This window comes from Melanotaenia boesemani, chromosome 7, assembly GCF_017639745.1.
Source record: "Melanotaenia boesemani isolate fMelBoe1 chromosome 7, fMelBoe1.pri, whole genome shotgun sequence".
Taxonomy (NCBI): Eukaryota; Metazoa; Chordata; class Actinopteri; order Atheriniformes; family Melanotaeniidae; genus Melanotaenia; species Melanotaenia boesemani.
In genome coordinates, this window is record NC_055688.1 from 14,282,255 (window position 1) to 14,296,181 (window position 13,927).

Consider the following 13,927-nt stretch of genomic DNA (forward strand, 5'->3'; position numbering starts at 1 on the left):
TGGTGTCATGAGATGGTGAAACAGTGAAAATTGTCTGCTGTGTCATCACCATCAAGAATAAAAAGTCCAGTGTTGATGAGCAAGAAAAAGTAAACTGGTGCTCAAGTGTGAAAAGCCTGATTTAACCAGTTATCAAAAATCAGTATACAAAGGGAAAAAGCACAAACTAAAATAGAGTTTACCTAGTTAAAAAAAATGTTATTGTCCAGGATCAAAAGGCATGTGCAGGGCAGATCTTCTCTATCATGCATGTTAGAAAATGCAGGCTCAAAAACTTATTCCCTACATCTCTGAGGAGACTTCTTACTCAAGAAACATCATGCAGCAGAGTTTTTTGGAAGCATCTCTCTGAACAGAACTCCGTTCTGTTCTCTTCATCTCCATCTCTCCATCTCCTCTGTTCATCTTCTTTTATCTCTTCTGAATCTTTTGTCCTTTTGCGGAAGTTTAGGGTGGCCCATGCCCATAAGGAAGTGTGGCTGACTATTTCAACCAATGGACCAACTCTGTGGGCTTGGTGGTCAGGTCAAATAACTACGTGGGCTGGTTCAGTATTACCTTTCTGATCCCCTTTGTAAACATATCAGATTAAACATTTCTTAAATACATTTGCACACAAAGCTATTAAAGTCTTAAATGATGCACTGTGAAAACCCTACATTGATACATATTGGAATAGACAAAGATCATCTATTTAAACACCAGTAAGTACAACAAATGTTATTAAAATATCAAACAATAAATTAATTAATGGTTAACAAAGTTTCAAATCATGAATTAATCAGAATTGTTGATTAACTTGTGCCAATGGTGAGGATCTGAATGGTCTGCAGTATTCTATAAGGCATGCACAGGTGTTTACCATATAAGGCTCTTAATGTCTTAGGTGCCTTAGAGATTGGACTTAGCACACGAACATCACATATGTAAACATATGTGTCTCCACAGGATTGGCTCATAGGACTTAAGGAATGTCTTTGTTTGAAAGGTATATAATGCTGCCACACACATGTTTTTTTATGCCTGACCTTTTGTAATAAATCTTTTTATTATACATGAAGCTGGTATCCGAAGATATTTTTTCCCGAAAGCAATTTTTTCCACATCATCTGACCCAAAATACATCAATATTTAATGGCAAAACAAAATCTTTATTCTCTTTATTACCCTTTTGGAATGTTAAGTTAAAGTCCTGGTGGGGGGATTAGACCTGTGGGTGTTAGCCTATCACCTTTGAAAAATACACATTTTAAAGGTAGAAGAAGGTCCCAGGTCATGAATTCTGGACCTCTATTTGAAAGCAGTAAAAACCTTATTTTTGTTTTAGTCACATCATGACCAGGGTTTGAATTACATTAGGGCTTTTCAGTATTGTCGCCTTCACTATATGCATTTGTTTATTTTTTGTGAAGCCAAAATCTTCAAGGAGTTAAATATCTCCTTTGACTACAGATCTTTACTATTACAAACTTGCTGGTTATAGACTGACCCATTCATAAAAATACAACAACTAAGTCGGTTGGTGGACACATAAATATAAAAAGACTGCAACAGCGCCACCACGCATGGATGGCCACATGAGGAATAAATTTAAAACTGTCTCATAGTAAGTATTATGTCCAAAAATTTAATGGAATGAATTCATAAACATCGACACAGGAAAAAATATTATTTTAAATAAATATCAGAAACTTTATGAAAAATTTAATAAAATATAGACTTAGACTGGACTATGTTATAGAGCTCCCCCAGTTTCCCATAAAAGTCTCTTCAGGGGAGCTCCACTACCTTTCAGGGGAGCCAAGCTCCCCCTAGCTCCCCAGTAACTTGAACCCTGATAATGACAGATTTGTGGGTATGCAGAAGATTAGTTCAGAAACAACCTTGATCCTGAGTTTAAGAAAAGTTCAACTTCCACTCTTTCCCAATGCCAGAGTTGACCTGTGGAGAGGGACCAAGTCGTAAATTCCTGAGTTTGGGGCTTACAGAGCAGATTTTATTGCTCTTTGGGGGGAATTTTTTCTGGTCTGTAAGAAAAAAGGTTAATCAGAGATGTTAATAGTTATTTAATCATTTAAGACTTTGACATCTTATAACATACAGATGTATTAACAAATGTTCATCTGATACTTTTACAAAGGGAATCAGAAATTTTAGCACTTTACCAGCCCACGTAGGTATCTGATCGCCATCCATCTCCCAGAGCCTGCCACTGGCTGGAATAGTAAAACCACACTTCCTTATGGACGTGGACCACTCCAAAACTTCCAAAACTTAGATTCAGCACTTGTAGAGTTTTATAGATACTTCAGAAAAACTTTTTTACGTGATCTCTCTTGGGTAAGGAATCTCTCTTCAGAAATGGAGAGAAAGAGAGGCAGAAGGAAACAGAGTGAGATAACAGAGTTTGCAGAAGAATAAAGTTTTGTCATGATGCATAAAGATGCATTGAGCCTGCATTTTAATATGCATGAAGGATGAAGAGAGGAGTCCACCTTGCATGTTTTCTGTTTTACATCTACATTTTTCTTGTTTAACTACGTTTAGTCCACATTTTCCCCTTTTTAATTTTATAACTGGTTAAATCAAACATCATGCTTCAGCGCCAGTTTGCTAAGTTTTGGGCTCATCTTTTTGGCCATAACACAACAGATAATTATACTTTCCACCATCTATAGATGTTACACCCCTGAATTAGGGTGGAAAGAATCACAAGAGTGATTAATACTGCTTCCCTCATGCAGTGGGTTTATTGCAATGCTGTACAAGTAAAGAATACTGAACAAATATACATGGCTGTTCTCCTGCCATGACAATCAACGAAAGAGAATATTGCAAAAACAAGACAAGTTGTGAACAAAATAAGTAGGCTACTGCTATATTTCTCAAGGCAAAGGCACATGTCAAAGTAAAGCAATTATGTCTCAAAATAGTAAAAAAAACTTTGATTTGACTTCACCAAACTAACATAAAACAAGCTAGAATATGTTTAATCACTGTGCCATGAAGACCATTCCCTGAATTAGGGTGAAAAGAATCATGACAGGGATTAATACTGCTTCCCTCATGCGGTGGGTTTAATGCAATGAGGAAACAGCATTGCAATTCCCTTTAGTGGTAGGTGAACCAATTGATGCCAGGGCAACAGGATTTAAGGCCTTTTAGCTGCTCACCCATGCATAATGGATTAGATTGAAAAAATGACAAAATCCTTACAAAGGAAATATTTTATTTTAACTAATATTTAACACTTACATAAATTATTATGTTTTACTATTTATTGCAAACCTTGTTACCGTTTTTAACCATTTTACATATTTTAAAATGAAATCTCCTTATGGATTACTCCGTCTTAAGAAAGTAAAGGTACAAAATGTGGTTCAACCCATCAACACATCACATAGACACGCCAGCAGAGTCTTGGAACAAGACCGCAAAAGCAGACAATTTTTCTGACCCACACCTGCGGACTGCCATGAATGACGAACCCTCGGGGCCTTCCTGGGAGCTTAGTTGGGAATCAACCCACCGAGTGTCACCATAACAGTTGTAAGTGGGTCGACTCCATCCAAAAGGAACCAGACAAGTCCTACCAGTTTGATCTCTGTTTTTCTGTTAAGAAAATGGTTGGTTGTCTGAGAGAGTCAGTTATAGAGAAATAATTTGCACTTCAGTTAAGCTTTCAGCTTAAACAGATGAGACTCCTCTTTCTTTTTAGTTTCATAGGATTCAGAAATTCTTCTTCCCTTTAAACATTAGTTTATTTAACACCGCAGGTTAATTAACTTCTATTTTCATTTTGCTCCACATCTTACATTGCTTACACTAAGATGCTGGTCTGAAGATCATACTTGCATTTCACAATGTTTGTTTGATTCATTTTTTTCCCATTCACCCTTTTTGTAAATATTCCTTTGACATTATGCATTCTATATTAGTTAATAAATATCCACATTTATTTTAACTAGTCCGGTTTGTGATTTATTCTTCTGGATCATGTGTTTGATCCCTTTGATTTAGCATCTTGAGACTGATTTGATTTGATACACTTCAGTTAATTAATTAATGTAGGACTTTAGTGGTTTTCCATGCTTCCATTAAAAGAAAAAGCTTGTTGGTGCTCCGAGGTAATTGCTAGTAATTAATACTTTATATTGATTATTAAAATTAATATTTTATCTAAACATTTTTGATGTTTAATGATGCTTGAGCACTACATCTTTTAATCAGGTTTCCAAAAATAAAGTTATTATGGGTGCTATTTTAAAAATCAAAATTTATCTCAACAGAGGCTGATAGTTGTCATTTTGGCCTCAACAGCTGTGCACATAATTCACCAAAAACATTTTATCCTCCTTATTTATGAAGATTCTGAAAGATTTTAAGCCTTACATTTAGAAGATGGCTGCAGGATGACCCGTTTGATATATTCCACACAATTAACTACTCACTTATTGCATTTGTCTGACATTCTGAACTGTAATAGAATTTACTACTGTTCATATTAGTTCTCAGTATTGGCAAGTACTCAAATATAAGTATTTGTACTTGGTTTAAAAAAAAGGGGTATCGGTGCATTCCTAATCTTAGCCAGTTTTTAAGAATCGAACACTAAAGCTGGTTCATTAGAAAACAAATCCTTGCTAGCCAACTAGCATTTATCCAAGGCTAACTGAGCTAGTTAGCAGGACAATTAAACTTGCTAAAAACGTAGTGTTACCCTCTCTGCCAACTCATATCACATACAAACTTTTTTACATTTATCCTTTGACTGTCTTTCTTTCTCCCTTTGTCTTTTCTTCAAATGTTTTTTTTTCTTCCCCCTGGAGTTCTTGTTTTTGATCTCTTAACACAATGTTTCATTCGTATATTCACTAAAAGGGTTGATGTGTCCCTGTCAATCATTTCATTCCAACCATCTTGACTTAATTATCCTGTAAAAACACCAGCAACAGCTGATCATTTTAGTTTAATTTATCATTTTATCCTAAATTTATTTTTAAGCATAAAGGAATAAAGACAAATAATTGTCATTTGTCTTAGATGAATTTGATCATTATTCTCTGGTCCCTCTGGTGGGGTGTGGGGCCCTTTGCATTTCTATAGTCCACTAGCATGAAATGGGCCTGCTCTAAATCTGATTCATAATATAGTGGCCTTCCTCGCATTAGAGGTCCAATCAGATATAATGAGTTAAAATGTAATCACTAAGCTTAGTTTTCGTTCAGATGCCCTGTTTTTGGTTTTATCAGTAATGACTGTAGACACAAACCATCCACATTTTAATTAGGAATGACAGCAGAAAATTACTCACATTGATCCCAGTCCCTAGTTAAACCATGCCTGGAGTGTGCTGTTTTATGAAAGAGGAAATATTTTTATAGAGGAAATATATGAATATCTCAAATTATCGTGGAAAAAAAAACAACATTGTTGCTGAAATTATGAGTAGAATGCTCAGAGATGTGCAAAGTTCTGTACTATTATTTCTGATATGTCAGATGTGCATTACAACTGTCTAACTAAATGTGACACTCAAAGCGTTTAGGACTTGTTCTGCTGCAAAATGAAGGATCAATTTAATTAGTTTTATGGTCTTCTGGAATGAATACCAGTAAGCAAATGAATACTCTAATCTCTTTCTGTAGCTGTGATACAAACTGTATGAAATTGAGACCAAACAGAAAAATTATACATTTTCTACAACATCAACTAAATCCATGTACAGTAGACTCTGAAAGGCTGAAGACAGATGTAAGGCTTAGACAAGTGGCATTAATAACATGTTTTCCTCAGCACTGAATGTGGACAGACAATAAATGCTAAAATGACGGTTTTCTGTACACACAGCTTAAATTTAAAAATCTGAACAGTGATCCCCATGTTAAAAGGGAAACTTGTTTAAGAGAACAAGAACTCTGACTTTAGGCTGAATGTACCTTGCACACCCATTCACCTGGCTTTGTAGTTAACCTCTCTGCTTATTGCAGTGTAGTGTCCTCTCCTCAGCATTTCATAATTAGAATTAATTAACATTGATTAGATGCGGACTATATTTGCTATAGCAGACTCAGCAAACTTAAGTCGGGGGAGCACACAAACCTTTTAGGGTGTAGTATTACATGTTTACAGTGATGTGGGGTCAGGCAGGTGAAGCAGTGCCTAACCTGTCATGATAAAAAAGAAAAAAACGTACATAAAGCATATATGAATATTTTCCACTGATCTGTGATAAAAATGTCTTTTCAGTATGACTCTACATGTTTTTGACATTTTATTAACTAAAAATTGCAGAATTTGAGTATTTCCCGATCAAATACACGGCAGAAATCCTGTGCCTCAACTCTGAATGCGCGACCCAATACAAACTGGGTTTTTGTTCCTCAGCACACCACCAATATGAACTTTACAGAAATATTTCTTATACACCAATACTCTACATAGTCTGAATAATGTATTTAATGTATTAGTGAGAGAATTATTCCTGTTTATCGTACAATAAATTGGAGAGAAAAGTCATCAAGTGAGGCAAACAGCCTCCTCACCTCAAAGAGGCACACTCACACACCAGCTTAGGACTTTGTCACTATATTTAGCGAGTTTTCAGACCTGTCTAGCATTTTCTTTTTTTTCTTTTTTTTTAATCAAAAAAGCAACAAGCGACAAATCTAGTGAGTTTTTCTGGTATTATGGGAGACTTTTGGAGACTGACATGAATAAACGTAGTTTGTTCTTCTCAATTTGGAATTGGTGCTGCGCAGACCCCTCCCTGTCCAACAGCAATCAGAAGAGGCTTGGTCCTCACACAGAAGCAGCTCCCAGCTGCATTCAGAGCAGGAGATGATCATTGCTGCATTTTTACATTGTCTTTTCATCAATTTTTGCCTTTCCCATGACATTCCTCTTCACGACAGCCTCCATTACAACTATGTACCAGGCTATTATACAAATTAGATGATGACATCATTTAGCAACTTCTAGTGACTTTTAGGACAGCCAATAGCTATTATTCTTACTGAGTTGGCAACAGTGGGTTTGTGAGTGTAATTGAAAGAGGAATGCTAATGGGATATGAAGCATTACCAGTAGTTGCATGCTGTTGGATGAATATTGAAATAAGATGCTCTTTTCAGTTCTTGCAATTGTAAATCTGACTCCAGAGGAGTCAGTACTTCACCAGCCACGAACCTCACCCCACGTCACTGCATGTTTATATAGCTGCAGGAGCTCTGAAGATTGGTTCTTTATTTGAGGCATATAAAAAGCACATGTGGGTTTTCTAAAGACTGGCCAGAGACCTCACAGATTCACCAGACCTGTTTAAGATGTCACTATTTGTAATAAAACCATCTATTTTTATTATACATCAAGCTGGCATCTGGAGCACTTTTGTTCCTTAAAGTATTTTTGTCACATCCCCTGCTTGAAGTAATTCATTACAAAATGGCAGCATGATCCAGAGGAGAATATCGTCACATGATGTCACCATATCACGAAACCAAGGACACTAAAAGAAGGAAACAACAGGACAGCACAGAGAAGAGGGAAGGTTGTCAACCACACCATGGCTTCATTAACTACAGAATGTTGGCAAGAACAAATAAACAACAGCAGCTATTCAAATCATTTCCAAGGAGTCCCACCTACCATCTCCAATTATCCTCATTCTGCACAGCTTTAAACTCTTTTGGAACCTCCAAGCAACTCCACTTATTTCAACCTATCATTAGGCTCAGTTCATTCCTCATATCAACATGCAACCTGAGCAGTAAACTTAAAGGTCCCATATTATACACTTTATTCCCAATCTGAGACCATTCATTAATATCTAAATGAAATATTTCCGCCATGGTATGGACAAATCGACCCTCAGTTTGAGTGCAGCGGCTTCTCTTCACCTCCCTCTTTTTAGCAGCTTCAGAAATGTGCCGTTTATGGTGGGCGGAACCCTGGTGGAGCAGCTCAGCTGTTGGCTCCGCCCATCGCATCGCCCGTCATGAGGTGATTCACAGGTTAATATATTTTCAAGCTATCAGACTAATAAGGCCGAAACGATAAAATAACTGCCAGCTCTTACCTCTCCAGCTGTGTCACGGACAGTTGGTATTGAACCTGGCTTCAGCTTCAAACGGTTGGCGAAGCCTGCTTTCCATGCCCCCATGTTGTGGAAACAGTCCTCTTTGAAATGCTGGCCACAGACATGCAAAACCTTTGGAAGTTTTCCGGGTACATTTCCTCCAAAAATAAAATTAATCCACTCAGTCCTCGTGGGTTCAGTGGATGGAAGTAAAAAAACGTTTTCGTGTTCATTTATGCAGCCACAAACAGAACAGTGCTTCTGTCGCTTAGCCATGTCCGCTAACGAGGGTTGCCGAAGAGGGAAAAACACTGGGCGCTAGGTGATTTTTAGAGGGCGGGCTTTGAGAGCCGGTAGACGGGTCCATCGCTCTGTGGGGAGTGGTTATTGTCCCTTATGACGTCATAACGTACACGCTTTCAAACAAGCTCATTTCAGCGCTTACTTCCCTAGAGGTGGAGCAGGGGGGAGAGAGAGCGCCTGAAAGAGTTTCACACTTACGGGTCTCCTACACATGCGGGGGGACCAGTATGACTGTTCCAAAACCATTAAAAAGTGAATTTTGCATAATATGGGACCTTTAAATATTCCTTAACAAAGCATTCAGTGCTAAATGGAAATGAATAGGTTCTACATCTCACTGTTGGATGACAAATTAATAATTAAACTAATTTACTGAATGTATTTTGGTGAGGACTGAAAAGCTGTTTAGAGCCAAATATCAGAGAAAAACGTTTCTTTCCTACCTTGAGGCTTGGTTATGATCATTTGCTCCTACCTTGTCTCTTTTTTCTTCTTCTTTTTTGAAGAAGTAGGGGTGATAAATATATTCATAACTAACAATTTTTTTTATTATGTTACTTTGATAGTTTGATATCAGAAAATACTAAAAGAAGCACACTGCAAGATCTTTTTGATCTTAAAACTATTTGAATTAATTTTTAAATAGTCAATTAAAGCTGTAGCCATCTAAGATCAAGCAAAATAGCATACCTCTGATATCATTTTATTGTGCACTTGAAAAGTTAATTCTTCACTCTCTTTAAATTGCTTGAGCCAAGTAATGTGGGAGCAACCAAAGTTTTTCCCTCCAGTTTGAGAATTGTCGATGCACAGTAATTACACATTACACAGTAATTACAGAAAACACAGCTTGCTGAGCACTGAAAGTAACTAACTTTACTTTTGCTTACTCATACACATACAGAGAGCCGCAGAGTTGCGTCTCTGTTGGCTCGAACAGTGCTGAAGCTGGGAAACGCTTTGCTATGGTCCGGAATGAGTGAGTGAAGCCATCTCTCTGTAAAACACATGAAACTACACTCACAGTATTCCCTCTGGGACTTAATAAATGCAATAAGCTCGTCCATTTTATTACCAAGAGATGTCATGTTCCCTGTCCCCGTGTTGTCTGCTGGCACATCTGGCTTGTACCTCTGCTTCGTTGCCTTGCCTTGCCTTAATGTCTCCTCCACAGCTTCTTCGAGATGAGGCAACAGCACAGGCTTACAGAGTATAATCAATGTTTAAGTGTGAGCCTCAGAGAATACCATAGATGGTTGAGGTGGCAGATTATGGACTATGATTCAGGTTAGAGAATCAAGGCACTTGGAGAGAGAGATCGGTTTGTCTTCTTTAATAAAGATTGTTGGACCATCAGTGTACATACATACAGTATATGTATGTATGTATGTATGGTATGAAAAGAACAGCAACAAAGATGTATTACAAAATGCTCAGCATATTACAACCCCAGGTGGCGTTGTCAGTCTTCCAAGGTACACCATTTTAAATAAAGGATTAATAACTTTAATCTTCAATCTCTTCATTTTTGACAACACCACTCGTTGCATCATACCACTACGCCACATATACATAAATTATGAAAAGGGTCTATTAAGAGGCATACAATGCAAGCGTGCTCTGATTGGCTGGCTGATAGGTAAAGAGCAAGTGGGGAGAAAGAACATTAGGATGTCTTTGTTACACAGTATGATCGCTAGGATCATTTTCACATATTTATAAAAACAGTTATCTGACAATGTCTAAGTCTTTTAGTGAAGTCCTCAGTTATGCTTAACGCCAAATGAATTTCACAACTTTTCAGACCTCCCTTCCATGGCCATTAGGGAAATTGACCAATTTTAGGTCTGGGAGATGTTTCAAAATAATTGATGGAAAAGAAAAATAAATATAAATTCTTTAATAAATTCTGTGATGTACTGGCAACCTGTCCACAGTGTACTCTGCCACTCAACTGCTAATTCTGGAGTGGGCTCCAGCTTCCCTGTGACCCTGAATTGGAATAAGCAGTGTAGAAAATGAGTAAATAAATTAAGCTGTAGTAATATTAATGAAAATGGTGGCACCTGAGCTGACTCTTATTCATTTGATGAAAATGTTTTTGTGGCAAAAAGCACATCAGTAATGTAGAGCAGCTGACATTGACAAACTACCTCTTAGTGACTGGACTGTTTTTAATAGGTGGAAGATTTCAGACAGAAATTTAAAATTGAGAAGTGCAGCAGCCATCATTTTGGAACATGTATGATTCAGAATTGCTTAACATATTGAACACATCTTAGGTCAATCTTATATTTGAAAAATTTTATAATTTTTTCTTTATTTTGCAATGCTTTCTGAGCTCTTGGCTGTCAGTAATAGACAGATTTGGTCAAGACTGAGCTCAGTTTCTCATGCATTAAACCTACCTGTCACAATACCCAAAATACTTCTGCTAGTGGAGAGTTCATTTTTATGCAACATGAGGAGATAATCTCTTTAATGCAGACTCAGACTTGAGAGACTTGCTAGAAAGTGCTTATAAATGTCTAAAGTAGGCATTTATGTCTGACAGACAGTTTAAATGTTTTACACAAGGTGTAGCTAATGCTTCCCATTAATTATTCATTTTCCTGTAAAGTTGATCTAAGCATAACCCTTGTTATTTGTGAGACAGCATTGGCTATTTCATTCCCGCATCTGTTTTATTTGCATCTTCTACATACCTGCACTTTTCTTCAGATCATTATCTGTCATCATTCAGTTTTAACTTACCTGACATAGTCTACCTAGGTTAGGTATATATGTGAGGAAATGAGGCTGTGGAAGACCATGGGGCCAGCTTTGAGCCAATTGTGCAAGTCCCCAGCAAATGTGGTATATAGCAAGGAGATGCTCTGTCCCCACTGCTGTTCTGCTTTGGCCTGAACTCCCTGAGTCTTTTTATCAACAAGACTGGCTATGGATGCCAACTTTGAAATGGGGCCAACATCAGTCACCTCCTTTACATGGATGGATGACATCAAGCTGTACGCTAAGAGTGCATTAACTTACTGATCCACACCACCAGGATCTACAGCAGGGACATCGGAATGGCATTTGGACTGGAAAAATGTGGCTGAATAGTTTTAAAGAAAGGGAAGGTTGTCCATACAAAAGGAACTGAACTACCAGAGGGCAGAATAACAGATGTTGAGGAGCGCTACAAGTACCTTGGCATACCACAGGCAAATGACAACCATAAAGAAGCCACAAGGGAAGCTGCAACAGTCAAATATCTCCAACAAGTAAGGCAAGTCCTGAAAAGTCAACTCAATGGCAAGAACAAGATCTGGGCAATTAACAGCTATGCCTTGCAAGTGATCAGAAACCCTGCTGGGATAATAAGCTGGCCAAAGGAGGAAGTTCAGACCACAAATTTTAAAACACAGACATGGTTCACAATCCATGGAGGGTTCCACCCCAAATCCAGTGCCCAGAGACTATACACTAAGCGCAAAAAGGGTGGCCAAGGACCAGTGAGCATCAGGGTCACTATCCAAGATGAAACATACAAGCTTTATGAATACATCAGAAAGATGGCCCCAAGAGATAAGATCAGCATGTAGTGAATGTCTCAAACAGTGGGCACTGGAGGCGGGGAAAAAACCCTGCATGGGCTGTACCACTGACAGATAGCTAAAGTGACAGATATGATCAAGTCCTACCAATGGCTAGAGAGGGCTGGACTGAAGGACAGCACAGAGGCGCTAATCATGGCAGCACAGTAGTAAGCCCTGAGTACCTGGGCAATCAAGGCCCAGATCTACCACACCAGGCAGGACCCCAGGTGCAGGCTGTGCAACAATCCAACACCTCACAGCAGGGTGCAAGATACTGGCAGGCAAAGAATACATGGAACACCAAAACCAAGTAGCCAGTGCAGTGTACAGAAACATCTGTACAGAATATGGACTGGAGACCCCAGGTCACTATGGGCAACACCTCCCTCCATTTGTGGAGAATGAGAGAGCCAAGATCCAATGGGACTTCCAAATACAGGCCGACGATATGGTGGTTGAGCAGCAAGGGAAAACTGTTGTGATCGATTCAGCCATCCCCAGCGATATACAGTAATATCAGGAGAAAAGGAACACAAGAAACTGGAGAAATATCAAGGACTCAAGAAAGAGCTGGAGAAATCCTGGAAGGTGAAGACAACTTTAGTACCAATGGTCATCAGAGCACATGTCCCCCACACTGGAGAAGTGGCTCCAACAGATACCTGGAGAAACATCAGACATCTCTACTCATAAGAGAGCAGTCCTAGGAACAGTTAAGATACTGTGCAGGACCCTCAAGCACAGTGGAGCTGAGCTTGAGATGAACAGCCACCCAGAGGGAAATGTGAGAGTGGGTGAGGAAAGATGTTTTTTTTTATATATATACAATATGTATATATAGGTGAAACAAAAAAAAATAATATTGTGCAAAACTTAATTTATTTCAGCAATTCAACTTAAAGGGGTGAACTAATATATAGATTATATAATTATATATTATATGCAAAGTGAGATTTTTCAAGCATTTATGTGTTATAATTTTGATGATTATGGCTTACAACTTATGAAAACCCAAAATCTACATCTCAGAAAATTAGAATAGTGTGAAAAGGTTCAATGTTGGAGTCTCTAAGTACCACACTCTAACCAGCAAATTAATTCAAAACTCCCGAGCATTTAAATGGTCTCTGTCTATTTCAGTAGAATTGACAATCATGGGGAAGGTTGCTGACCTGATAGTTGTGCAGGGAACCGTCACTGACACCCTCCACAAGGAGGGAAAGCCTCAAACGGTACTTGCAAAAGAAACTGAATGCTCTCAAAGTTGAGTGAAAGGGGAAAGTGTGAAAGAAAAAGGTGCACAACCAGGAGGGATGAGTCCAGCTTGGAGACTCTGTAGAGCAATGGTCCAAAGCACTCTTTTCCGATGAGAGCAAATTTTGCATCTCATTTGGAAATCAAAGTCCCAGAGTGTGGAAGAGGAATGGAGCGGCAACAATCCATGACACAGTGTGACGTTTCCACAGTCTGTGTTGATTTGGGAAGCCATGTCATCTGCCAGTATTGGTCCACTGTGCTTTATTAAGTCCAGAGTTAATGCACCTGTCTACCAGGAGATTTTAGACCACTTCATGCTTCCCTCAGCAGAAAAGCTATTTTGGGAAGCTGACTTTATTTTCCAGCAGGATTTGGCACCTGCCTACACTGTCATAAGAACCAAAACCTGGTTCAATGACCAAGGGATTACTTGATTAGCGTGCAAACTCTCCTGACCTGAACCCCTGTAGAAAATCTATGGGGCATTGCCAAGAGAAAGATGAAACGCATGAGACCGAGCAATGTAGAAGAGTTAAAGGCCACTGTTGAAGCATTCTGGTCTTCCATTACACCCCAGCAGTTCCACAGACTGATAACATCCATGCCACGCCACACTGAGGCAGTAATTCATGCAAAGGGGGCTTAAACTAAGTACTGAGTGCATATACATTTCTGTATTCAAAATGTATTGATTTTTTTATTGATTTCA

At 38.5% G+C, this 13,927-nt stretch overlaps 1 long non-coding RNA gene across 1 annotated transcript; it reads right to left on the reverse strand.

The window, feature by feature from the left end:
• Positions 1 to 631: 631 nt before the first annotated feature.
• LOC121642621 lies at positions 632 to 13,498 on the reverse strand. Its single transcript, XR_006010928.1, has 3 exons — positions 13,418 to 13,498; positions 11,523 to 11,526; positions 632 to 644 (listed from the first exon to the last, which is right to left on the reverse strand). It is a non-coding gene; the product is annotated as an uncharacterized LOC121642621 (long non-coding RNA).
• Between the last annotated feature and the right edge of the window lie 429 nt (positions 13,499 to 13,927).